The 25334-nt window shown below is 42.8% G+C and overlaps 1 protein-coding gene across 4 annotated transcripts in view; it reads right to left on the bottom strand.

Annotated features, from left to right (window-relative positions):
- Positions 1-25334, bottom strand: part of AKAP6 (A-kinase anchoring protein 6) — a 657364-nt gene that overhangs the window by 601472 nt on the left and 30558 nt on the right. For all 4 annotated transcript variants that reach the window (XM_055555598.1, XM_055555599.1, XM_055555600.1 and 1 more), the window contains 2 exons: positions 18769-18898; positions 17228-17301 (listed from right to left, as the gene is read on the bottom strand). The gene's annotated coding sequence lies outside the window, so the exon portion shown is untranslated. The remainder of the gene's footprint in view (positions 1-17227; positions 17302-18768; positions 18899-25334) is intronic.

Below are 25334 nucleotides of genomic sequence, written 5' to 3'. Positions count from 1 at the left end.
AGGGTGAGTAATATTCCATTTTATATATGTACTGTCAACCACAAATTGGCACTTGCCATGAGTGCTTGCCATCTGCCTCTACAAGGATTATATCAAATCATGTGCTGCCGCAGCTGCTGACCTTCAACAGCCCCTGAAGGAGTTCAGGATGGAGAACAGAAATGAGGCACTCTGTACTCAGGGTGAAACTGGCAGGGCAGGTCTTCAGATAGTTAAATATTTTCAGGAGCTGATTTCATTAGGCCAATTCTTGTATCTCCTCATATCTAGAAAAGCACTAAAATCCTTCACGGTGATGACAGTTTCTCATGACTAGCAGAAGTTTCATGAGACAAGCAGAAATTTTTTTGGAAAATATGTGCTTAATAGCATGAACTCCCTACTTCACCAAAATCACATATACACTCTCCTTTCCCCCTACCTCTGTGGAACAGTTTCTCAGAGCTATCTCCAGGGCTGCAGTCCTCATATTGCCCCAAATAAAACTTAACTTGCAAGTGTCACATTGTGCATTTTTTTAAGTTGACAGTACCACAACTTCTTTATCCATTCATCTACTGATGGACATCTAGGTTGCTTCCACGTCCTTGCTATTGTAAACAGTGCTGCAATGAACATTGGGGTACATGTATCTTTTTCAATTACAGTTTCCTCAGGGTATACGCCCAATAATGGGATTGCTGGGTCATACAATAGTTTTATTCCTAGTTTTTTAAGGAATCTCCATACTGTTCTCCATAGAGGCTGTATCAATTCACGTTCCCACCAACAATGCAAGAGGGTTCCTTTTCTCTACACCCTCTCCAGCATTTATTGCTTGTAGATTGTTTTGATGATGACCATTCTGATTGGTGTAAGGTTGTAGTTTTGATTTGCATTTCTCTAATAATGAGTGATGTTGAGTACTTTTTCATGTGTTTATTAACCATCTGTATGTGGATCACAACAAACTATGGAAAATTCCTCAAGAGATGAGAATACCAGACCACCTGACCTGCCTCCTGAGAAATCTGTATGCAGGACAAGAAGCACCAGTTAGAACTGGACATGGAACAATAGACTGGTTCAAAATTGGGAAAGGAGCCTGTATACTATGCATCAAGCCTGTATACTGTCACCCTGCTCATTTAACTTATATGCAGAGTACATGATGCAAAATGCCGGGCCAGAACACTCACAAGCTGGAATCAAGATTGCTGGGAGAAATATCAACAGTCTCAGATATGCAGATGATGCCACTTTAATGGCAGAAAGCAAAGAGGAACTAACGAGCCTTTTGAGGAGGATGAAGGAGGAGAGTGAAAAAGCTGTCTTAAAACTCAACATTCAAAAAATTAAGATCATAACATCTAGTCCCATCACTTCATGGCAAACAGATGGAGGAAAAGTGGAAACAGTAACATTTTATTTTCCTGGGCTGCAAAATTACTGCAGATGGTGACTGCAGCCACGAAATTAAAAGACACTTGATCCTTGGAAGGAAAGCTATGACAAATCCAGACCGTGTATTAAAAAGCAGAGATATCACTTTGCTGATTTGCTGACAAAGGTCCTTATTGTTAAAGCTATGGTTTTTCCAGTAGTCATGTACAAATGTGAGAGTTGGACCACAAAGAAGGCTGAATGCCAAAGAATTGATGCTTTCGAATTATGGTGCTGGAGAAGACTCTTGAGAGTCCCCTGGACAGCAAGGAGATCAAACCAGTCAATTCTAAAGGAAATCAACTCTGACTCTACACTGGAAAGACTGATGCTGAAGCCAAAGATCCAGTACTTTGGCCACCTGATGTGAAGAGCTGACTCACTGGAAAAGACCTTGATGTGAAAAGATTGAGGGCACGAGGAAAAGGAGGCAACAGAGGATGAGATGGCATGACCGACTCAAATGGACACGAATTTGAGCAAACTCCAGGAGATGGGGAAGGACAAAGAAGCCTGGCATGATGCAGCTCATGGGGTCACAAAGAACTGAACACAACTTAGTGACTGAACAATAACAATGTCTTCTTCAGACATTTAGAGAAATGTCTGTATAGGTCTTTTGCCTACTTTTTGATTGGACTGTTTGTTTTCCTGGTATTGAGCTGCATGTGCTACTTAATACTGCTGCTGCTGCTGCTAAGGTGCTTCAGTCGTGTCCAACTCTGTGCAACCCCACAGATGACAGCCCACTAGGCTCCTCCGTCCATGGGATTTTCAAGGCAGGAGTACTGGAGTGGGGTGCCATTGCCTTAATATTACTCAGCCATAAAAGGGAATGTATTTGAGTCAGTTCTAATGAGGTGGATGAACCTAGAGCTTACTATGCAGCATGAAGTAAGTCAGAAAGAGAAAAACAAATATTGTATGGCTCAACATACTCCCCTAAGCCCTGCAAGTCTGCAAAGGGAACCCATCACTTCGGGCGAGAAGCTAGCACATACCCATAAAGGAAGACACTACAAAGGCCTCTCCGCCACAAGAAGTACATGCCGCCTTCAGGAGTGGTCCACTTGTCCCCTGACTGCCCGAATGATAGCTCAAGATAATCTGTGGTAACATGCTAAGGGTGATAAAAGAGGAAAGAGAACTTCAAGAACTAGCATGTCATGACAGTCCAGGGAAGGACTACTATGGTTGTACTTTAACAGTGCTTAATCAAGGGAGGAGGAGTACAAGACTGTGTAAGCAAGAATGGCTGGATGACATCACCAATTCAATGGACATAAACTTGGGCAAACTCTAGGAGATGGTGAAGGACAGGAAAGCCTGGCATGCTGCAGTCCATGAGGTCACAGAGTCGGACACAACTTGGCAACTAAACAACAGCAAGCAAGAGTAAATTGACTTAGGGCATTCTCTTGGGACATGGGATCTAACATCCTGGCAAGGACCCCAGGGAAGGAGCAAACTTGCTGTCCAGAGGTTCTTAGAAACCTAGAGAAAACTATGGTGATGGTGGTTTAGCTGCTAAGTCATGTCCAGCTCTTTGTAACCCTATGGACTGCAGCCTGCCAGGCTCTTCTGTCCATGGGATTTCCCAGGCAAGAGTACTGGAGTGGGTTGTCATTTCCTTTTCCAGGGAATATTCCTGACCCAGGGATCGAACCCACATCTCCTGCTTGGCAGGCAGATTCTTTACCACTGAGCCACCTGCAAAGCCCAGAGAAAACTATCAGATCAGATCAGATCAGATCAGTCGCTCAGTCGTGTCCGACTCTTTGCGACCCCATGAATCGCAGCACACCAGGCCTCCCTGTCCATCACCAACTCCCGGAGTTCACTCAGACTCACGTCCATTGAGTCAGTGATGCCATCCAGCCATCTCATCCTCTGTCGTCCCCTTCTCCTCTTGCCCCCAATCCCTCCCAGCATCAGACTCTTTTCCAACGAGTCAACTCTTCGCATGAGGTGGCCAAAGTACTGGAGTTTCAGCTTTAGCATCATTCCTTCCAAAGAAATCCCAGGGCTGATCTCCTTCAGAATGAACTGGTTGCATCTCCTTGCAGTCCAAGGGACTCTCAAGAGTCTTCGCCAACACCACAGTTCAAAAGCATCAATTCTTCGGCGCTCAGCTTTCTTCACAGTCCAACTCTCACATCCATACATGACCACAGGAAAAACCATAGCCTTGACTAGACAAACCTTTGTTGGCAAAGTAATGTCTCTGCTTTTGAATATGCTATCTAGGTTGGTCATAACTTTCCTTCCAAGGAGTAAGCATCTTTTAATTTCATGGCTGCAGTCACCATCTGCAGTGATTTTGGAGCCCAGAAAAATAAAGTCTGACACTGTTTCCACTGTTTCCCCATCTATTTCCCATGAAGTGATGGGACTGGATGCCATGATCTTCATTTTCTGAATGTTGAGCTTTAAGCCAACTTTTTCACTCTCCACTTTCACTTTCATCAAGAGGCTTTTGAGTTCCTCTTCACTTTCTGCCATAAGGGTGGTGTCATCTGCATATCTGAGGTTATTGATATTTCTCCCAGCAATCTTGTGTTTCTTCCAGTCCAGCGTTTCTCATGATATACTCTGCATATAAGTTAAATAAGCAGGGTGACAATATACAGCCTTGACAAACTCCTTTTCCTATTTGGAACCAGTCTGTTGTTCCATGTCCAGTTCTAACTGTTGCTTCCTGACCTGCATACAAAGTTCTCAAGAGGCAGATCAGGTGTTCTGGTATTCCCATCTCTTTCAGAATTTTCCACAGTTTATTGTGATCCACACAGTCAAAGGCTTTGGCATAGTCAATAAAGCAGAAATAGATGTTTTTCTGGAACTCTCTTGCTTTTTCCATGATCCAGCGGATGTTGGCAATTTGATCTCTGGTTCCTCTGCCTTTTCTAAAACCAGCTTGAACATCAGGAAGTTCACGGTTCACATATTGCAACTATGGTCTACACTAAATAAAGTGGAACTTCTTGAGTTGCCACAGCAAACAGCCAAAGAAGGGATAAAGAGGCTGGCGGAAGCAGGTACACTAGAATGGGTGCATTATGTGATTCCAAAGACCCACCAGAGGAGTATATTTCTTAGGAGAGCTAACAGGACACTTCATTTATTTACCAAGGCCATCAGGAATTTCTAGTGAGGGGAGAACTGGCACCACTAAGAACTTCAGTAGTGGCTCTCCTCTGTAAGTTGGCGCCTATAGTAAGAGAGGCAGTCACAAAGCTTGGCTTATTGATAGTGATGGAGTTGATAAGCCCCAAAGCAATTGTGCCCAGGTGGCAGCACAGAAGCCAGGAGAACAAAATTACTGCAGTGACTGGCAAGGCTAGAAGGTCAGCTAACTGATAAGGAACCTAAAAAGAAAAGATACCAGACGATCAGAGTCAAAAAGATTCATGTAAATGGACATATAGTTGAGAGAATGAAGAGTGAAGGTTTTTGTATCATGTCAATGCCATCAGTGCCACCACAGAATAGGCACTGAGCAATTAAATAGGCAAAATGACTCAGCCAGCTGACACAAGTCAGCCACCCTGAACTAACAAGATGGGCACATCCCACAGTGGCAGAGATGATGGATACATTTGGGTGCAACAGTGTGATCCTCACTTACCAAGGCCAATCTAGCTACCGCCATCTCTGGATTTCCAGCCTCAGAGATCAAAGCTGAACATCCTCCTAAGCACTATTCCTTGAGGAAAACAACTAACCACTTGGCAGCAAGTTGACTACACTCCTTCAAGGGCCAATGATTCATTCTTAGAGGAGTAGACACCTATTCTGAGGAGGGGGTTGCCTTTACTATCTGCAAGTCTCAAGCAGCACCAGTATACAGGGATCATGGTGTGCCTATTCCACAGACATAGAAGGCCACAAAACATAGCAATTGGCCAGGAACCTACTGCATAATGAAAGACATGTGCAGCAGGCCCATGACCGTGGAATATATTGGCCATATCACACACCACACCACAGAGAAGCCAAGCCACTGGCATAATAGAGCACTGAAATGCCCAGTTGAAGGTGTAGCTGAAATATCAGCTCAGAAGCAATTCCCTACAAGGATGGCATGTAAGTATTGAATCTATATGGCACTGTGTCCCAACAGGAAGAATTCACGAGTCTGTGAACCAAGAGATGGAAGCAAGAGTGGTACCACTTACCATCATTCTCAGTGACCCACTTGGGGGTCTGTGTGTTTCCCAACTCTATCGTTCTGGGTTAGAGGTCCTGTTCCCCAAAGATAACGTGCTTTGCCAAGGTGCACAGCTTTCTTTGATATCATATGTAACCTGATAAAAGGAAATCCCTCATTCTCTTCAGTTTGAGATTTAAGATATAAGCAAGACATGATCACCTGCACTTCCATAGCTGATAACTGGACAAAGTTTGCAGTGCAGAAACTGTATGTTTGGGATGCCCTGTACATCTTGTTCCACTACTATTTTATAAGATGTTTAGAGCATGAAAAGATTAACCTCTGCTTTACATGCATGCTGCTTACCAACAGCTAAGTTACTTAAACCTGCCTTCCTCAAGGGCTATTTCCTGCAGAAGTCCTAGTTTTACTGAGAGAGCAAAAGAACCACCTGCTGGCTGGGGTCAGGGCTGAGTTAGTTGAAGAGTCTCAGCTTATTTGACCCTTTCCCATCTGCCAAATATAAGTGACACTACCTCCCTCTATGAAAGCAAAAGAAGAAATACAGCAATATAATGAACATCTGAGATCAGATATTTAAAATAATGAGATTTTGCTGTAATGAATGGAACGTTAGGAATCATGTTCTTAACATGCAGAGGTTAAAATGAAAGGTCTTTTTTCTGCAATGAATTAAAAAGTGAGCAGACGCTATGTTAGGAGCAAGAAGGCAGCATTCTGACCACACCCTCCCTCCTCTGAGGGTGGGTGATATTTTGATCACTAAAGCACTTGTGATATTTTGTTTGGTAGGTAGCTGAGATATCTGAATTTTTGAGGCATGGGAGAAATTGAAAAGTCTCACACATTCACAGAACCCAGGAAGAAAGAAGAAACGGAGTGCTTAGATGTCTGTTCTTCTTTTCACATTGTGTACAGTCAGGCACTTGAGTTACCTTCCTTTAAAGTGAATTCAGCACAAGCAGGGTCCAGAGTATGTACACACAGACTCTACAAAATTATTCCTTTTAAAAATGTCATCATCACAAACATAACAAAGATGGCAATTAGGATTCAAAAACAGCAGTAGTCCCAAAAATTGTTTTAGAATAAACTTTATACCCCAATAGAATTTCATTTGTACAGGCCTGGGTCTGAAAGAGAAGGGTTAGGTTTCTTAAGATAATAGATTAAAAGCTGGGGAGTCTAGATGGTCTCTGAGTTGCTATTTACTTGGCATCAAGTACATTCAGTTTTTGAGTCAAAGACATTCTTATGGTCTGAAGGAGACAGTTGCTGGTTTTAAGGTCCATCAGTGGAGTGTGAACATCCTGAAATGCCAAGGAAGGAAAGTGCAGGCCAATCCAGCTTGTCTTTTCTGAGAGATGGCCAAACCTTAGTGATGATCTGATTTGGGCAGCCAAGAAGTCTTAGTTTTGATCTTTTGTAAGGAGAAGTTGAGACTCTGCCTAAGTCAACAGAAAAGGGAAGAGTCCAGGATGTGAATAAAACCTATGGGATGACGCCTGCCTACCCACTGGGTAGGCACGTTCAGTTTGAGGCCTTCTGCTTGCCTGCTTAGGCCTTGGGCAATGATTGAGCTGGTGTCTCATGCGCCATTACATAGAGTGTATACTCATTTACTACACCTTTGTCACGCTGTTTTAAGACATCTTTGAGAAGGCTTACCTGTGACAGCTACCTCTCAGCTAGAGAGCTAGACACTGTGGCCTCTCTAGACCCCTTTCCTGGGAGGTCTAAATCAACTCCCTGATTTTCTGGATGCTGGACATGAAAGAGGGTAACCAGGCTAGGAGCCCGGGAATAGACAGCTGGGTTCAACTGGCCTGTGAAAGCTGCTTTCCCTGTAGCACTTTACTGGAAAGGCAGTATGGTGTAATGGTTTCTGTGTCATTTTCCCATTCTGCCACTTGCTAGCTATATAAATTCTGGAAGTTGTTTTTTTGTTTTTTTTTTTTAATCTCTTATAAACCACTATTTCTTCATCTGGAAAATAAAAATACACCTACAACATAGGAAATACATGTAAAGTGCTTGGCATAATATAAGTGATTGACATCTGTGTTATCCTCATTACCAACAGAACAAGGAATTGAGGGAAAGGGAGATAGGAAAGGGAAACAGGAAAGTAACTCCTCATCTATGACTCTGTTTCCTAGATTGTATAATAGCAGCATGATAGTTACAGCCGTTTGCCTTAACAGACATGTGAAAGACAAATGACATGACAGATGTGAACCCCACTGGGAAAGACATATAAGATGGTATCATTAACAGAAGGCTATGTCCTGAGGAAACGAACATGGCCTTGACGTTTGATTGCTCCCTTTTGGGAGTATTCTTCCTGAACTCTACCTTTCTGCTTTCTAATTCTCCTACTAGACAGGCAAATTCACATTTTCAACTGCCTCTGAGATATACACTGAAATTTTGAGATCAGGTAATGTTGAATTCTCATAAGCTCTTTCAAGCAAGGAAAAAAATTTTAAATAAAAATAAAAACCAAAAACTACCAGGTGATAAAAAATGAAGATATCATATGTCCAGATGTTGCTAAGTTAACAAGCAAATCACAGTAAACTTTGATCCAGTCACTTTCAATGAAAAGAGAATTTAAATTGACCTATTTTTTGGGCTCCAAAATTACTGCAGATGGTGATTGCAGCCATGAAATTAAAAGACGCTTACTCCTTCGAAGGAAGGTTATGACCAACCTAGATAGCATATTAAAAAGCAGAAACATTACTTTGCCAACAAAGGTCTGTCTAGTCAAGGCTATGGTTTTTCCAGTGGTCATGTATGGATGTGAGAGTTGGACTGTGAAGAAGGCTGAGCGCCAAAGAATTGATGCTTTTGAACTGTGGTGTTGGCAAAGACTCTTGAGAGTCCCTTGGACTGCAAGGAGATCAGCCCTGGGATTTCTTTGGAAGGAATGATGCTGAAGCTGAACCTCCAATACTCTGGCCACCTCATGAGAAGAGTTGACTCATTGGAAAAGACTCTGATGCTGGGAGGGATTGGGGGAAGGAGAAGAAGGGGACGACAGAGGATAAGATGGTTGGATGGCATCACCGACCTGATGGACATGAGTTTGAGTAAACTCCAGGAGTTGGTGATGGACAGGGAGGCCTGGAGTGCTGCAATTCATGGGTCGCAGCAGGGTCGCAAAGAGTCAGACAAGACCGAGCGACTAAACTGAACTGAGCTGAATTCTTTCAGAAATAAGACCTCTTTCCTGCTCCCCTACCCCCATCCTTGGAAAAAAAGAATTCTAATTTAAAAGCTAACAGTCCTGTGGTGTTTTGTTTTTGCTGAAGAAATTTTTTTCTATAGTTTATTTCCTTTCCTTGAAAATAATATACACAAGGTCCTAAATATTTACTAGATGATACAGATCTGCCAGGGTTTTCAGCCAATTTTCAAAAGTTTTATGAAATCACTTCTTGGACATGTTTCCAACAATCTGGCCCAGGAAAATGTAACTGGGGAGGATTGTTTCACCTTCTTCACATGGCCTCTAGGTCACAAGTCTCTGTGTGTGTCCATAGGAAACTCATACCCTGCAATTTTGAAAGTCCTTACTCATTCAAAAGCAGTTGTTATCAACAGATAAATATACAAAAAAGTTTATTCTCTGGGAACATCTATTTCCAATGAAGACACCAAGTGTTCTGGCTTCTGTACAAGCTTACTTTCCCAGGCTCCACCTACTCAGATCTCAACTATCTGCCCTCTTAGCTAAATAATCCTCAAAAATAAATTTATATTCAATTTTTACACACTAGCAATTTTCAATTCAGGGTCCACAGAGCCAAATACCAAACGTGCCTTAATTAGAGCAGCTCCACTTATATATTTTTCTTTAATCTTTATAATTTTATTTGAATTAATGCTTTAAAACATACTGGGGGAAAACCTTATGTTTCTATAAGTATAACCCTTAATAAAGAAGAAGGTCAGTTTCATTACTTCAGTTACTAGAATCTTTTAACTAATAGATATCAAAATCTCATATTTCCATTTAAAAATCTTTTGAAAGGATTATAAGCCTCTGATAAATCTTAAAAAGAAACAGGAAGGCTGGGCTTTCACATCCTGTCCCCGTTGCCTTGAGGATTTGGCGGCCAAAAATCGAAGTCTTTCCCCATGGGAGTCTCAGAGACACATCCAGCCAGGAAGGTCACATCCCATGGAGAACTCCAGAGGAAGAAAATGATCCAAAGGGGTGCAAAACAAGGCCAAGCATTTACTATAGACCAAAATCCATCTATAAAGCAGTGACCCAGTTAGTGAGGAGACATTATCCTCATTCTACCATGCTATTATTTTTGTGTCTCTATGTGGGTCACAGCACAGAAAAATCCATGGAGGATTTGCCAGGGAAAATATGGAAGTTACTGCTGAGGATTGTTGACCTTACTTTTTTATTTTTTACTCTAGTTGTCACATGAAGGAAAAGGTGAGACCACAGGGAGTAGCAAACCCAGACTTTGGGATCTCACAGACATAAGAAAATGTTTTTAAAGAATTAGGGTAACTGACTCAAAGTTGCTAACTTTTACTTTTGCCCTGCAAATAAATGCTTAACATGATAACTCTCATCTATTACTGTCATTTTGTAAAAGGGCATTTTAATACCAGAAAGGAGGGAGATTATGATCTCAGAAAAAAAGGGTTGACCTTTCCTGAACAGATCAGCTGGCCCTCTTATACTAACATCACACCCTGCCCCCTACTCAGACTGAATGTTCTGTTTTGTTTCCAATTTAAACCAGTGAAAAGTACTTCAAGGCAATCCCAGAACATACTGTGTACCCAAAGAATGAGGCCAGAGGATCCGGTGATGCAGGCTCCGAAAGTGGCTTGGCCCTGACCTCGGCACACTGGTAGGGAGATCCCTGAGAGACAATCCCAGGTATGAGTAAAGGGGATCCAACAGAAAACCAAGTGCGTCCTGGCAACTCACAAGCTCTGCTGTACCCTCTGCCCAGCCCTGGGAGAGGGATGGAGGGGGCAGGAGTGCGCACCCTCTTCCACACTGCCTGTCAGCTTTCCCAGCTTGGTCATCCTTTTCCAGCAGATGGCAGAACACACACATAGAAAACTCCAAAGCCACCCAAGGCTTGTGCCTCTTGGTTGGTCCCGGGTATGATTTCTTTAAAAGTCAAGAAATTTCACAAAGAAAAAAGTCCTACCCACACTTCATCCAGAAACCTGTTTACACTGTACTTCACAGAAAGGCTGAAACTCTCTGCAAAGGGAAAGGCCACAAGGTAAAGAAAGCTTGACCCATAAAATGCAAAGACCAGGATCAACAGCTTTGAGATGTTAGAAAAGCCTAGGAAATAATTCGTGTATTTTTAAAATTCTAAACCAAAAGCTTTTGTTAATCTGTTTAATTAATTTTTATCACATGTGCCTATAAAAGTACAGTTATGAACTGTCTTTACTAAAGAAGCTGACAGATTTTACATTGCCTCTTTCCAAGGAGAGAAGTCATACAGTATCCAAAGTTACTTCTGACACAGTGGGTCAGAACAGCCAAGAAAACGAATCTTGTGTCTCTACTGGAGTGTGTTTTCACAAAAGCAAAATCATGTTCCGAGCTAAGAAAAGTATTTCCTAAAATATGCTCTAATTGAATATTTCAGACACAATAGTAAGTAAGTAGGTCACTTGCTCTCTAGGATTCAAAGACTACCAGCCTGTGGTACTCCATTTCTATCCTGAACAGCAGAGTTAAAGGGAAAGCACTCCACACTACAAGAAAATCCTAAAGCTCTTTACAGCAGCAGCTGCAGCTCAGAGGTCAGATCTATGACCATGAGTTTTGTAGAGAATCTTTGAAAAAATTCATTAGTATCCTCAAAAGTGCCAGTAATTGAGCTTCCAAAAAAATCTGCAACAAACATATCTATACTACCACCCTCCCTTCTAGGCAACTTCTAGTCAGAAAATGGTCCCAGGAATATATGCCCTAGAAACATTTTAAATAGCCTAAATTTGACTGTCAAATCATGCTCCTTCTCCACACTCTCCTTTTTTTTCAGAGTCTATCTGGTCCTGTCCCCACTGCCAAACAAGTACCCAGTGTTCCCAGGGACACACCACACTCGGTGCTTTCCAGGATGATGCCTGCCATGCAAAAGAGAATATTAGAGCCAGAAAGCCTCTGACAGAGGAATTTATATCGCTGTTTCCAAAGATGAGGAAACCCTGGCTCTGAAAAATAAACTCCCTCAGGCCACAATTGGCTGGTGCCAGAGTTATCCCCATCCCTCCAGGTCTTATCAGATTGTTCATTTTCTCTAGACAATAAGTGTGGGGCCAAAGTATCTGACTTCGTTATTACTTCTCTCAGAAAACAGATCTTTGTTGAAGGGGTTTTGGTTTGGAAAGTTCAGGAAAGACCAGTTGGAGCAGACACGATCTTGAACAGTAGGTACTTTCCATGCCCTCAAATCACATTCTGCCTGTAAACAGACTATGCTTAAAAAATGTAAGCACGGAGGATGGAGCTATGGGACCCTCAGGCAACCATGAAGAATACAAGCACCGTGAAGGTAGGGACTCCCTTTTATTCACACCTAGTATGAACTCACTGCCAGTACTTAGAACAGAATTCTCACTGAATACCAGCTCAACAATAAATATTTGCGTGATGAACAAAATGAAGGAAGGGAGCATCCCTCTTCCGTCCTCTCTAGAGTCCATCTCTACCCACTCTTGCTTCCTTTTATACTTAAGTCTAGATCGGAACTCTGCTGTCAGGCAATACCTATCAGTCGTCTACATTTTAGCAGCCTTTAAACCACTGCTTGAAGTGTTTGGAAAAATGCTTTGGCCCCTTTGCAGGCTCAGTCTCAGTCAACAATGAAAGGTCTCTGTGGCCAGACCATATCCATCTCCCTCCCCATGCACATGATCAAGGTGTAAAGTCTTTCAAAGAACAAAAAACTTATTCATAGGCCATTAGCACCTTTCCCCTGCAACCTACAGATTCTCTCCTGAGGCTCTCCTTAGCTTTCACATCTTGTAAAATAATCTAAAACCCTATTCTCCTGCTGCCTCTATCTTCCTTTCTCAGCTCTTGAAACTTAGAAGCTGTGCTGCTTTTGCAGATTTAGGCTCAGCCTGTCCTTTCAATAAAGGCCAAGATGCTTGTCTCCCACTCTTCACTCACTGAAGCCCAAGCGCCTCACCTCATTCAACAGGAGCCCATTCTCACCCTGTCACACACTAGGGGGTGCTGTTGCTATAGCCAGACCCAAGGAAGCTGGAGTCAGGGAGGAAAAGGAAGTGACCAAGCTCTCAGGGTCCTGGGAGACATTCCTATCTGGGCCTCTCTGCACAAACTCACCGCACAGTTTCTCAGAATCAAAGACTGCTACACCTCCTCAAACTCTACAATTCCAAGGTGAAGCTTACACACAGTACAATTAAATGGGAGGACTGGAGATCTCCAAACTAAAGGTTTTACTGTAAGACTCATTTAGGTACACAAGCTCACATCAGAGTATTTTTGATGACGGCTGGATGGGAATAATTAATTCTCACTCATCACAGGAGAAGACAATTCTGTTTAGACAACCAAGCGGCAAACACTGTCAGGCAGCATCAGATATATCAAAGGCAACCAGAACAGCCGGTAAACACTTGAGCTTGTCCCTGCTTTTCACAATCATCTTTCCTGGTATGTGATGTCTAAGACTTTGGGAATGAAAGCTTCATACACAAACAAATGAATATCAGCCTCTCTCAACCCCCAGCCTGGCTATTACACAAAGCTTGCAGGCTGCCAGAGAAGCTTCCCTGGCCTCGATTAACTCTTTGCTTGAATAACTGGTGGACCTGCATTGCAGGAAAAGCTCTCTCACACAGCATAAGTCCTTTTCAAATTTCTGAACAAGTCACTGTACAAAGAAAGTATTCTTTTATTGGGTTTGTAGATTTTTTTAAGATAAGTTGAGGATAATGTGTATTTTTTTTTTAAGTTCTCTGAATGAGGCTCTCACCTAACAGTATGAACATTAAACATTCCCACACAGGGAAGAATAGATCTGCACCAAGGGAAGTAACTCTGGTATTAATCCAAGAAGAAACAATCCCGCTCACCCTCCCCCCACCAGCAGCTAGGGTTTCACACCCTTTGTTGTAGTGATTTGGGTACTCCACACAAATGCTAATGAGCAACAACTCACTAATGCTAATGATTAGAACTCTCTTTGGCTCCAAAAGCAATCCAGCCAAGCTAGAAACTTGAAGAATCCCAAAGTGGTTCAAGAGGGACTCAGTCAGTCAGAGGTGCCATTTTAGAGCAAATCTTACAGAGAACAGTTTCCTTTTGCTCTGAACCCCAGCCCTACAGAGGACACTATCCCAACTACAGGTACATCATATTTTCACATGAAATGCAAGGAATTTCCAGTACGAGGTCTTCTGCAATAACTAGCTTGACATTGCCACATAAAGCTCTAAAGACAAGGATAAATATACCATACTTAATAGAGTTTCCTCTATTAAGGAAACTTCTAAGAAAGTTCTCTTAACTTAATTTCCACCCTCACATACCCAAAAGGTATACTCCCATTACTTCCAAAAGCTGACTACTGCAGAGAGCAGGCCAGAATGAGGAGGCTGGGAGATGTGATGTGGGGTAGAATATGTTTGAAAAAGGTACACTCTGAAAAAGTGACTAAATAGCTCCCTGGAGGGACTCTGCTTAATCTCACTGGAAATCACTTAGGTTAACACAATCATAAGGAAAAGACAGAAAGGGTGGGTAATACCAATATACTCATGATTCAAGGTCCTGATAAACAATGGGTGTTTCTGGCCCTACCCTGAAGTTTTAGCCTTTAAAATGAAAAACCCAAAGACAGAGTCTTGTAGTTAACTACAAACTTTTATGTGTAAAATGCTAACTAGTTTGAAAAGATATAGCAGAAATCAAGTTTTAACATTATCTGCTACATTTTCAATTTGTTTCACAGTCATTCCTGTGATTACCTAATCCAAACAGTGAAAATAAAGTCTTGCTTTCTCAGTAACCCAGCACTGAGCATTGGTTACTTCTTGGGTCCACCTGAAAAGATTAACTATCCTTGCCCCCACCTCAGTGGACTGTCATTCTTAATTGGCTTAGGGTGGGTTCTGAGCCGAGGACCTTTTCAAACTCCTCAGGTGTATGGCCAGGCTGAGTACCACTGAACTGGGGTACCCAGGCCCACCTACCTGAGTGTAATTCACTGCTTTCTTTGAACTTTCCCATATCTGATTTTTTTATTCTGCAAAATGAACTTAGCCGAGAGCTCTCCCACCTGAATAGAGTAAAAATAAGACTGTAATCAGGTGGTGCAGTGGTAAAAAATAAAAAATCCTCCTGCCAATGCAGGAGATGCAGGAGACACAGGTTTAGTCCCTGGGTTGGAAAGATCCCCTGGAAGAGGAAATGGCAACCCACTCCAGTTTTCTTGCCTGGGAAATCCCATGGACAGAGGAGCCTGGCAGGCTATAGTCTGTGGGGTTGCAAAGAATCAGATATGACTGACTGTGCAGGAACAGGCAATCATAAAGAACTTTGAGGTAATGAACAAAAGGAACTGGGCACTTTTATCTTGACAATTGAAACCAATTGTTGGCACTGCTAACAATGAAGCCACAAGAGGTTAATGAGATGGTGAAATAATATAGCAAATATGCAGCAAATCTGTAATTCTGAGGTAGAAATATGTTGTCTCCTTACCAAAGGATTTGTTGCATTGCAGAATTTAGCATTAAATTCAAACAAAGAAGCAGTAGAGAAGAAAGGGATGTGAGAAGCTTGAATCACGAAATGTCTAAACTTAGATCCAGATGGTGCTGGAGGAGAGGTTCAAACCCTTAGTCCCAGGGCAATTACAGCAAAGTCGCGTGGGGAAGAAGCCGGCAGGCAGTGCGAGGTCTCGCTGCCTCCCTGTGCTTTGTCTCCCTCTCCCACGCCTCCCTTCAAGGCCAGTGGATCTGGTGGGGCCCCTGACTGAAACTACTCAGTTCCCTCCGCCCTGAAAAAACAGAGCAGTCAACCTCGTGCTGCTGGCCAGCAGCTAAGGAGAGACACACCCCCTTAAGCCCTAAACCATCATTCAGCACCAAAGAAGACCTTTGAAGTGAGAATCAACTAAACCCTAGAAATTAGGACTTTCAGAATCCCAAGTTAGCTTCAGAAGAAGAGGCCAAGTGGTACCCCTCAGTTACATGAGCTGTGAACTGGCAAACATTACTTTCTCAGAAAACAAGAATCACAGATCCACTTGGCTGGCAGAGGATGGAGCATCTCCACTCACCCACACCTGCAGCATCACAATGCCAGTAACACAGCTGGCTACATAAGGACAAAGCACTAGAAACACCTTACATAATCAAAGCTATGTAGCAAGGTGACACGCATGGACCTGTGTTAGAATTTCACTCAGGCAAAAGTCTCCAGCTCCTTCCAAATGTATTTCTAATGACCTAATTTGGTCAGGATTTTGGTGAGACAGCTTATCAACAAGCACAGAGTACCTTCCCTACTCCTTCCGACAAGGTACTCACAGCCTCGCTTTTGACTTTTCTCTCAATCCTTCCCAGTCAGGGCAAGCCCCGGGTTTTCACTTTCCTAAGTGGGACTTGGGCCACTGCAATGATTCTTCATTCAAACACTTAAAACTCTTGCTCCTAGAAGATTGAAGCAGGCTTCTAAAAGCCACCAGTTCTTGGGCATATACTGTGTTCTAGGTTCTTAACTGTCTTCACAACAATTTATTAGGCAGGTATATTATCCCTGAAGCGACTTAGCAGCAGCAGCAGCAGCATTATGCCTATTTTACAGATAAGGAAACCAGAGCACAGAGAAATTGATAACTTCTGTCCAAGGTCAGATAATTAATAAGCAGTAGAGCAGTCTTTGAGCTAAGATTTGTCTAATCCTAAACTCGTGTTCTTTAAAATAATAATGGTGGGTTCTTATATAGTACCATGTGCCAGGCACTGACATAAGTACTCTCCAAATTTAACCTTAACCTTTACAACAACCCTAGAAGGGAAATACTATATTTGTCACTACGTTTATGGAGGAAGAAAACTGACAGAGAGATGCAGAGTGTTAGTCGCTCAGTCGTGTCCAACTCTCTGCAATCCCATGGACTGTGTAGCCCACTAGGCTTCTCTGGCCATGTAATTCTCCAGGCAAGAATACTGGAGTGGGTTGCCATTTCCTTCTCCAAGACATCTTCCCAATCCAGGGATGGAACCCAGGTCTCCTGCATTGCCAGCAGATTTCTTTAACGTCTGAGCCACCAAGGAAGCCCGACAGAGAGATGCAACAACTCCTAAAGTTGCATTAACTGCCAGTTCATAACTGGCAACACCAGGTTTCAAACCCAGGCAAGCTAGCTCCAGCACCAACCCTTAACCACAGTACACATTACCCCCTCATTCTCCCTGCAACTTTATCTTTCTGTATTCATTCATTCAAATATGGCTTAGGCCCCTAACATCTTACCAGATATTACAGAAAGATAATTTTCATTTGACAAATGTCTTCCCTCAGAGAGCAGCAGAATAAATGGGCAAAATCAGCAAAACAGTGTCAAGAAAGAAGGCAGTTACCAGAATGTGAAGTCAGGTCCTGTGTGCTGGAGGCAGCAGGAGAACTCGAGCAGGTGGGAGGATCCTGCTGGGCACTGAAAAGTAAGATAACTTTGGAGAGGCAGGAAGAATGGTCAAGGAGGGGAGAATAATACGAGCAAATGTACAAAAAGAGGAGGACTGGGGACGGAAAGAGGTCTGCCCCCTATGCCAGACTCTGTCCTGCTGTTCTATGCATGTGAGCTCATTTAATCCTCATACAGGCCTATAAAGCATCCTTGTTTAACAGATAATAAGGTGCAAGAGTCTGACAACTTATGATCGCAAAACGACCAAGGGACAGAGCTAGGTTCATCTACCTCCCACGCCTTCTCTCAGCAGAGGGCCTCTTCACAAGTGAACACAAACCCAAACCAAGGAGGCCAAGGAATCAAGACCAGCCCTGGCAGGTCCAGGCCAACTCCACCCATTCTGATTTCCAGACCCCTTAGAGCAACTGGGGTTCCCTGTCTTCCCCCCATCCCACTGGGTAAGTGCATTTTCAACTTAGAAGCCTCTTCCCGTGGTGTTTTCACTCCAAACAGCAACCTTTCTGCAAACTGCATACTGTGACTTGCTTTGTCTAAATATAGACAGTCCTTTCCAGCCAGTTTGGCTCGCCAGTAGAGGGCCTCACTGACAACAAGCTCTCTGCTGATGGGGGCAGCTGATGGGGACACAGGCTAGGCCTGGGGACCCTCTAAGATCCTCTAACCCAGGCCCCTTTGTAGGGAAGACAAAACTGTGGCTCAGAGAGGGGAGAGGAGGAGTCACTGAAGGTATTCCCTCACCCCACTAAAAAAAAAATCCGAACTCCATAAAAGCAATTTGGCAAGCAGAGGTCTGAAATTCCTGCAACAGCTTGGGGAGGAGGGAACTAAGGCTTTGCCTTCCCACATACTCTCTCCTTTTAAAAGAGAGGGCTGCTAAGACTAAAAAGAGCAAATCTGTTTTCTTAGCAGGGTTCAAGCTTGACTTAAATTTTGTGTTGTTAGGAAGCGAGTGGAGGTGGAAGGGCAGCTACATGTGAATCATCAGCAACCTGAGGAGTGGGATGTTTTGGGAAAGCATGCCTTCTTGGGACCTTGGATTGGCGCCCTTCCCTCTGCAGGGAAAGCAAGCCCTATGTCACAGCACCCACCTACAGCCTCTTATAGCATGCCCTTTATAGCACCCACTGTCTAGAATGGGAACACAGGTGTCGTGATGCTTCCATTGCCCTCAGGTAGCCCTGAAACAGACTTGATGTAATGGACCTGAGTACAGTAAAGGAGAATCTGCCATCCAAAGAGTAAAAACAGCACCCATTATGTCACTGTCAGAATGTTTAAAGTGCATATCAAGATCATTACTTATCAAACTTTCCCTCTAGCAACAGAAATAGCCCATTGCTCTTTCTAAGGCCAAAGGACTGTGTGTCACATTCCATTAATATTTCCTGTCACTCTTCAGTCCCATTTCTACCCATCATCACATTAGACCATAGCCAAGAGACATAACATTTTTTTTTTTAATGTACTTACTTTAATGTGTTCAGAGTACTTATAGGTTAATTTCCCTGCTGGCAACTTTTAGTGTGGTCATACAGAGTATGACAAGGACTTCTTCTCTTCTCTCTTTAGCATTAGATAAAGTCTTCAGAGGGTGCAGAACCTAGATATGGTTAAATAAAACAGACCAATGACCTTAGGCTACAACAATTCACACAGGAGTGGCTGGATACACATTTTTTCTAATCTAGGGCTTACTGGCCAAAAGTAATTTGAAATATTTGGGAACCTAGAGATTGGATGACTTAAAGGTAAGGAAGCTGGACCATTCCCTCTTTCTTTAAATCCTCTTTTCCCCTCTGCACACCTCTCTGTGTTTGCGACCTACCTCTCTGAGCACTCACCGTTAGGTTGCTTCATGTGTCCCTCTCCCTCTGCCAAGCTAAATGTTGGTATCTCCCTGAACAAGCTCTCCTACTCCCATGGAGACATCACATATTCCCAAACCTGCACTTCAATTGGTATCTCTCTTCAGAACTTCAGACCCATTCCGTGACACTGCCAGCCCTCTGTGATGTCCCACAAGCACCTCAGTCTCAACCTGTAGAAAAACAACTCGTCATCATCTCTCTCCACACCTCTTCGCACCCATTTCTCTTTCTCTTTTCTCTTGCTGATGGTACCATCTTCTATCATTGCCCATATCTGAGACCTAGGAGTTATCCTTCACTCTTTGTTCCTCCCCACTCAAGGTCCCTCACATCCAATTAGTGTCAAGCACCGCATGATCCTCTCTTGAATCCATCCACTTTGCTCCACTCTCATGACCTCTAACCTAGGTCAGGTAAAAATCATTATTTCCCAGAGTTGACATAAGTCTCCCAATTGGTTCTTCTGTCCCTACTTGAGCTCTTCTAATCCATTCTTTATGTTGCACACAGTGATCTTTCTAACCTGTTATCTAAGCATGCCACACCTTTGACTAAAAATCCTGCTTTTAGGATGAAGTCCAAGTGCCTTAACCAACTGAAGAGATCCTGTAGAACTTCGTCTCCACATAGTTCCCCAGCCTCATCTCTCACCAGAGTTCCTTCACATTTCATGTTTCAGCCCCACAGAATCTCTTTCAGACCTTCAGATCTGCTGTTCTCTCACTTCCTGACCTTCCTAGCGTCACAGAATTGTACAGAGAATAGGGACTGGAAAATCTCCAAATCAGGGCTTTCCAGCAATTTCCTCTTTGTCCTCAGAAAACTCAATCCAATTAAATAAATATTTACTGACTGTCCACGAAGGGTAAAATACTATCTTGGCAATTGCAAAGACATTTAGTAAGTAAGACATAACCCATGCCTATGGAACTTGAGATCTCATGCAAGTTCACTTGAGTTTAAAAGTGTCTTTGCACCCTGAGTTTAAAAGTTCAAGTTCCTGAAATGTAGTTCTTTTCCTAAAATTTAAGTTCAAGCCATGCTAAGGGACTATCTTTTCCAGACACAACTGGTTTGTGCCTACACTCACTTTTACCAGAATATTTCACCCCTTCTCTACCAATTCAGAGCCCACATACCCTCTCCCAAGCTGTACATTTCAAAGAAGCAGCACTGGCTGTTAATGCCTAAGTTAGAAAGCTCTAAGTTCTGTTGACTTTTTCAGCTGTTGCTTATGACACTCTAATTGGCATTGTTCCCCAGGAATTCCAAGGAGCCTGAAACTCAGCATTATGTGTGGTGTTGCATTGGTCAGGGCTGGACTGGAGTTTTAGGTTTTAAATACTGGGACTCAGGAAAGGGGTAGAAAGAAGAGGCACCCTGAAGAAATAGAATAGACAGCATTTCTGGACTGTTCCTGAACACACAGAGCAACATGATGGAACAAGGCAAAGAACACCTATCTAGAATCAACAGACTATGGTCTATGTCTCTGCTGAGTTTGAATGTGATTTTATAACAGAGACGCAATCTTAGTGATGGTTTTCCTTCTTCTTGGTAGGCAGACGACTGACTAGAAGGCTCAGGATTAATAAAATTTCCAAAAAAGGCACCCCTCTGGGCAGATAAATGACCAAAAAGTCACCCCCTCCTCCTGAGTGTCTGGAGGCAGGATTTGTGCATGGCATGCACCACATGTCCACATGTGGTTGGCCTGGAATGGCACCTCTCTGCCTTCCAAATTCATGGCTATCACTACATAAATGGGAGATACTATCTCGAGTTTCTCACCACCCAGCTCTCAACAAGAGGGGGTCTACTTTCAAAATAGAGAACGTTACTACATTTTCCATACTTCTCTACTTGGAAACTCATGTGAAGATTCCTAATGCCTTAAACTTTCATTATTTATTCATAATGGTCAATCCTGACACACAACCCACTCCCCTCAAATAAGGCAGAAAATTTGGATTGTTCTCAAATACAACACAAAGAGAATTTCTGGCAACCAAGTTTAACCCAGAGGTGGTAATGAATCATAATTATCGTTGGCTGACCAGAAGCCAAATGACTATTAATAGAAAGAAGCAACATGAAAGAGTCAAACAGGAGAGGGAGCATGCAACATCTGAGTTGAAACAATAAAACAGGTACAGAATGTAGAGACCCAAGTGGCCATTTGTCCTGCATCTCATTCCTTTTGATTTTAAGGCTGGGGTTGATTTCTGCCTAGTTCAAGGCGGGGCATATACTAGCCTAATTTGGTTTGGGATCCAACCAAGGATTCTGGATGCTCCTTTTAAGGCAGGTCCTGGGCCTTAGTTTAGCTGTATTCCTAGGTCTAAAACACCTTTCCTTCCATCTATTGCAAAATAAGTTTGTCAGTGTATGTCAGCCACAGCTGTAAGCAGGAGAGTCAAAAGACTGAATGCACATCAATTTCACGTTTTATTTGCATTCCTAGAGGCCTGAAGATTCTACATCTGGGGCAGAAAAATCTCCCTCAAAGGACTGTACATGGAGTGACCCTCATGTTTTCCACATCTCTGGCCTGGCCTTGTTACTCTAAGGACATTAACTCCTGTATTCTCTCTAAGAACTATCAGTAAGTCTTTCAGTCTAAAGGAAGTATCAAATAAGGAGATTACTGATTTACAGGCCAAAAATACGTATTGAGTTTGGAAACATGTATCAATTACCTTCTCTATGGAAAACAATGGATTTAGCACTAGGACAAGGTAGACTAGGATGAAGAAGGGCTTGAAAGATTAGAAACAAGAAATCTCCCTTCAGTTCAGTTCAGTTCAGTCGCTCAGTCGTGTCCGACTCTTTGCGACCCCATGAATCGCAGCACGCCAGGCCTCCCTGTCCATCACCATCTCCCGGAGTTCACTCAGACTCACGTCCATCGAGTCAGTGATGCCATCCAGCCATCTCATCCTCTGTCATCCCCTTCTCCTCCTGCCCCCAATCCCTCCCAGCATCAGAGTCTTTTCCAATGAGTCAACTCTTCACATGAGGTGGCCAAAGTACGGGAGGTTCAGCTTTAGCATCATTCCCTCCAAAGAACACCCAGGGCTGATCTCCTTTAGAATGGACTGGTTGGATCTCCTTGCAGTCCAAAGGACTCTCAAGAGTCTTCTCCAACACCACAGTTCAAAAGCATCAATTCTTCAGCGCTCAGCTTTCTTCACAGTCCAACTCTCACATCCATACATGACCACAGGAAAAACCATAGCCTTGACTAGACGGATCTTTGTTGGCAAAGTAATGTCTCTGCTTTTCAATATGCTATCTAGGTTGGTCACAGGACCTTAAAAATGGGAGAAACACACAGACAGAACCTAAATAATTTGAGAGACAGAGCCCAGGTGTATGGGGTTGTGCTTGTGGAAAGAGAACCAAATTTGGAACCTGCCATACCATCAATACCTTTTAAATATTTTTCATTCCTCCAGGGTAAAATCTTATTATACTTGCCAAGGAGAGAAACTACAATAAACAGAAATATGCTCCTGAGGAAGATCTGTCTATACTCTTTTGCTATTTCTAGGACAGAGGCCCTAGAGTCTATTTTCAAGTAGAGCTGGTTTTGATGTATATTAATGATTTGGTAAGTAAGATAGCAAAAAGCCAAAGAGATCAAAAGGATTAGAAAGGCCCACTGAGACAAGATTATGATCCATCCACCAGCAGATATCTGGGCTCTGCAGCATGGCTGGGACACAGACCTACTGATTCAAGTGGATGCCACCATCCCTGTGTGCCCGAGGGTCTTTTACACCCTGGGGAGACAGTAATTGCAGTCCTAACAGGAAGATCTGTGAAGCCAACTGCAGAGCTCCCCAGTACCCTGCATTAAAAGTCATCAAAACTGGAGGTTTTGCTGATAAGAGAAACAGAGCATTAGAGAAAGTAACGCAGGATACTGAAAATCCTCAGTCAGACCCACTTCAACTTGATTGTAATTCTTGGCTCCAGGCCTATTTCTGAAAGACATCAAACACAGAAAGAAAAAAAGTCTGAGGAAAAAAACACAGCTTATTCCACTTGGAGGATAGAAATGAGACATGTAACAGATGGAATGGGAAAGGGCAAAGGGCGTAATAAGATTCGCTACAGGATTAAGCGTTCATTTGATTAAAACCAGCATATGCAGGGCAGAGGCAGAACAAAATCACACCACTCTGACTCATCACGCTTCAGGGTGTGCAGCCACCACCGTGCGGGGGAGACCAGGTGGGAGCCATATACACAAGCCCCGCTAAGAAGCATAATTGGTTAACTGGACTGTGAAGGTTTTGCCTTGATCTTTAGTGTCACCAAAGTCTCAGCCACAGAGAGAACTACTCATCTGCCGCAGAAACAACAGCTCAGCTTTGTACCCTCAGTGCTGAGTGCAATGCCCGGCACATCAGGGCTTCATAACTGTGCTTTGAGTGAAAGTTTAATCTCTTAGTTACATCCATGAGATCTGGAAGGGGGAGAGGTACAGTCTACAGCCATATGTCGATAATCAGTAATGGCCCCTTTCACTCACGAAAGAGTATCAGTTTGGACAGCATTATATTCTACTTTGGGTATATAGTCTATCACCAAAATGAATATTTTCCATGGATTAGATGATCACAAATACACACGGGGCCCTTTATTTTTTCAACCAAGTCACTCCTCAGTCCTTGCAGACCTGTCTTTGGTGGACTTGGTGAGGCCTGCTTCTCTCTCGTCTCCTGTTTTACCGTTTCACCCATGTTGCCCTTAAATCTGCTATCCCTGTTTTCTCGCATATGTCCTGGCTCTACCTTTGGGGTGGAGAGTGTGAATCAGCGACTCTGTGTCCTGTGAGTCCTGATTATTTTAAGTCCTTCAGTGTCTCAGAGGAACACCACTTCTAACATATCTTTCTTTGCTAATATTCACCATATTTCATAGCATGACTTCAATATATTTTTGTGCTGACAAAGTCTCTTTTTTTCTGAATTTTCAGAGACCTCTCACAAGAATGAATGATAATGACAACAAGGAAAGAAAAAAGCAAAGGAGGAAGAAAACCCTACATTTCTACAAATGGATAAATAAACAAAAAGCTTGAGTTAGGGCCTACATATGGACAAGGAGATAGACTTCCAAGCCTGTGGCTTCTTTTTAATCTACCAAAAAGAAAGGGCTGAATTAAATGCTTGCTTTTTAAGCAAGTAGTCTGATTCATTCCTGGGACTTCTATTTCCACTTATTTACCTCAGCATTTACACCAGCAGGATTCAAGAACAAATTCCATTTGTTCAAGATAAATCATCATTCACTCCAGGAAGCCCAGAACCATCATAAAAATAAAGAGAAGTAGGAGGGGAAAGGAATGTTAGTAAGAACTGGATCCATTAATTAGTTTTGGATTTTGGTACTTTTATGTAATTTTTTCAATCTTTCTTTCAGACCATGAGTGGAAGTTTATTATTTGGTATGTAAACTTCTTAGGAGATTCTGGCATTACTGCTAATAAGGAAATAATAGCAGATCTATATTCTCTGTCTTCATAAAAAGAAGCAAGAGACTCATTTGGCCACATCAGACTGAATCAAGAACCTTAAATAAACCTTAAAAAAATAAATTATAGAGTCTGAAGATATGGATTGGAATCCCATTCTATTCATTCCTTGTTGCATAGACTCAATTTCTCTGCACAATGAGGGCCTTATTTGCTTAATCTCCAGGCATCGCTCAAGCTCTATGAATCCATGACTAATCAACTCGTCAGGGAGAATTTCTTTCTCCCATCAGCCCTACATGAAGTGCATCAAATGTTCAATCCCATCTCCCACATTCCACTAGTTGTCTTCTGACACCCCTAAACAGAAGGCTTTAGGATCTCTACACTCTTTTGCTGCCCCAGTCTTTCCCTGAATCAGATGGTCTGGATTATATAACTTCATCAGGGTGACTTCCGTTAAATGAACTGACTCTACACACAATGCCTGGCTGTGCCTTGGCTAAGTGCTTCCTGAGCAGAGCAACATCTCAGATCAAACGGTCCATCTGTCTTTAGCTGAAAAAGAGAGTTTGAATAAACAAGTTTGCTCAAATTGGCCAGCTCAGGTCCATCACTGAGAAATCAATCACACATTCTTCCGAGTATGTCCTAAGTCAGTGTATGTTGTTCAGTGGATTCAA

Source organism: Bubalus kerabau, chromosome 19, assembly GCF_029407905.1.
Source record: "Bubalus kerabau isolate K-KA32 ecotype Philippines breed swamp buffalo chromosome 19, PCC_UOA_SB_1v2, whole genome shotgun sequence".
In the NCBI taxonomy this organism is placed as follows: domain Eukaryota; kingdom Metazoa; phylum Chordata; class Mammalia; order Artiodactyla; family Bovidae; genus Bubalus; species Bubalus kerabau.
Note: the sequence above shows the minus strand (reverse complement) of the source record. Positions and strands in the feature narration are given on the sequence as shown.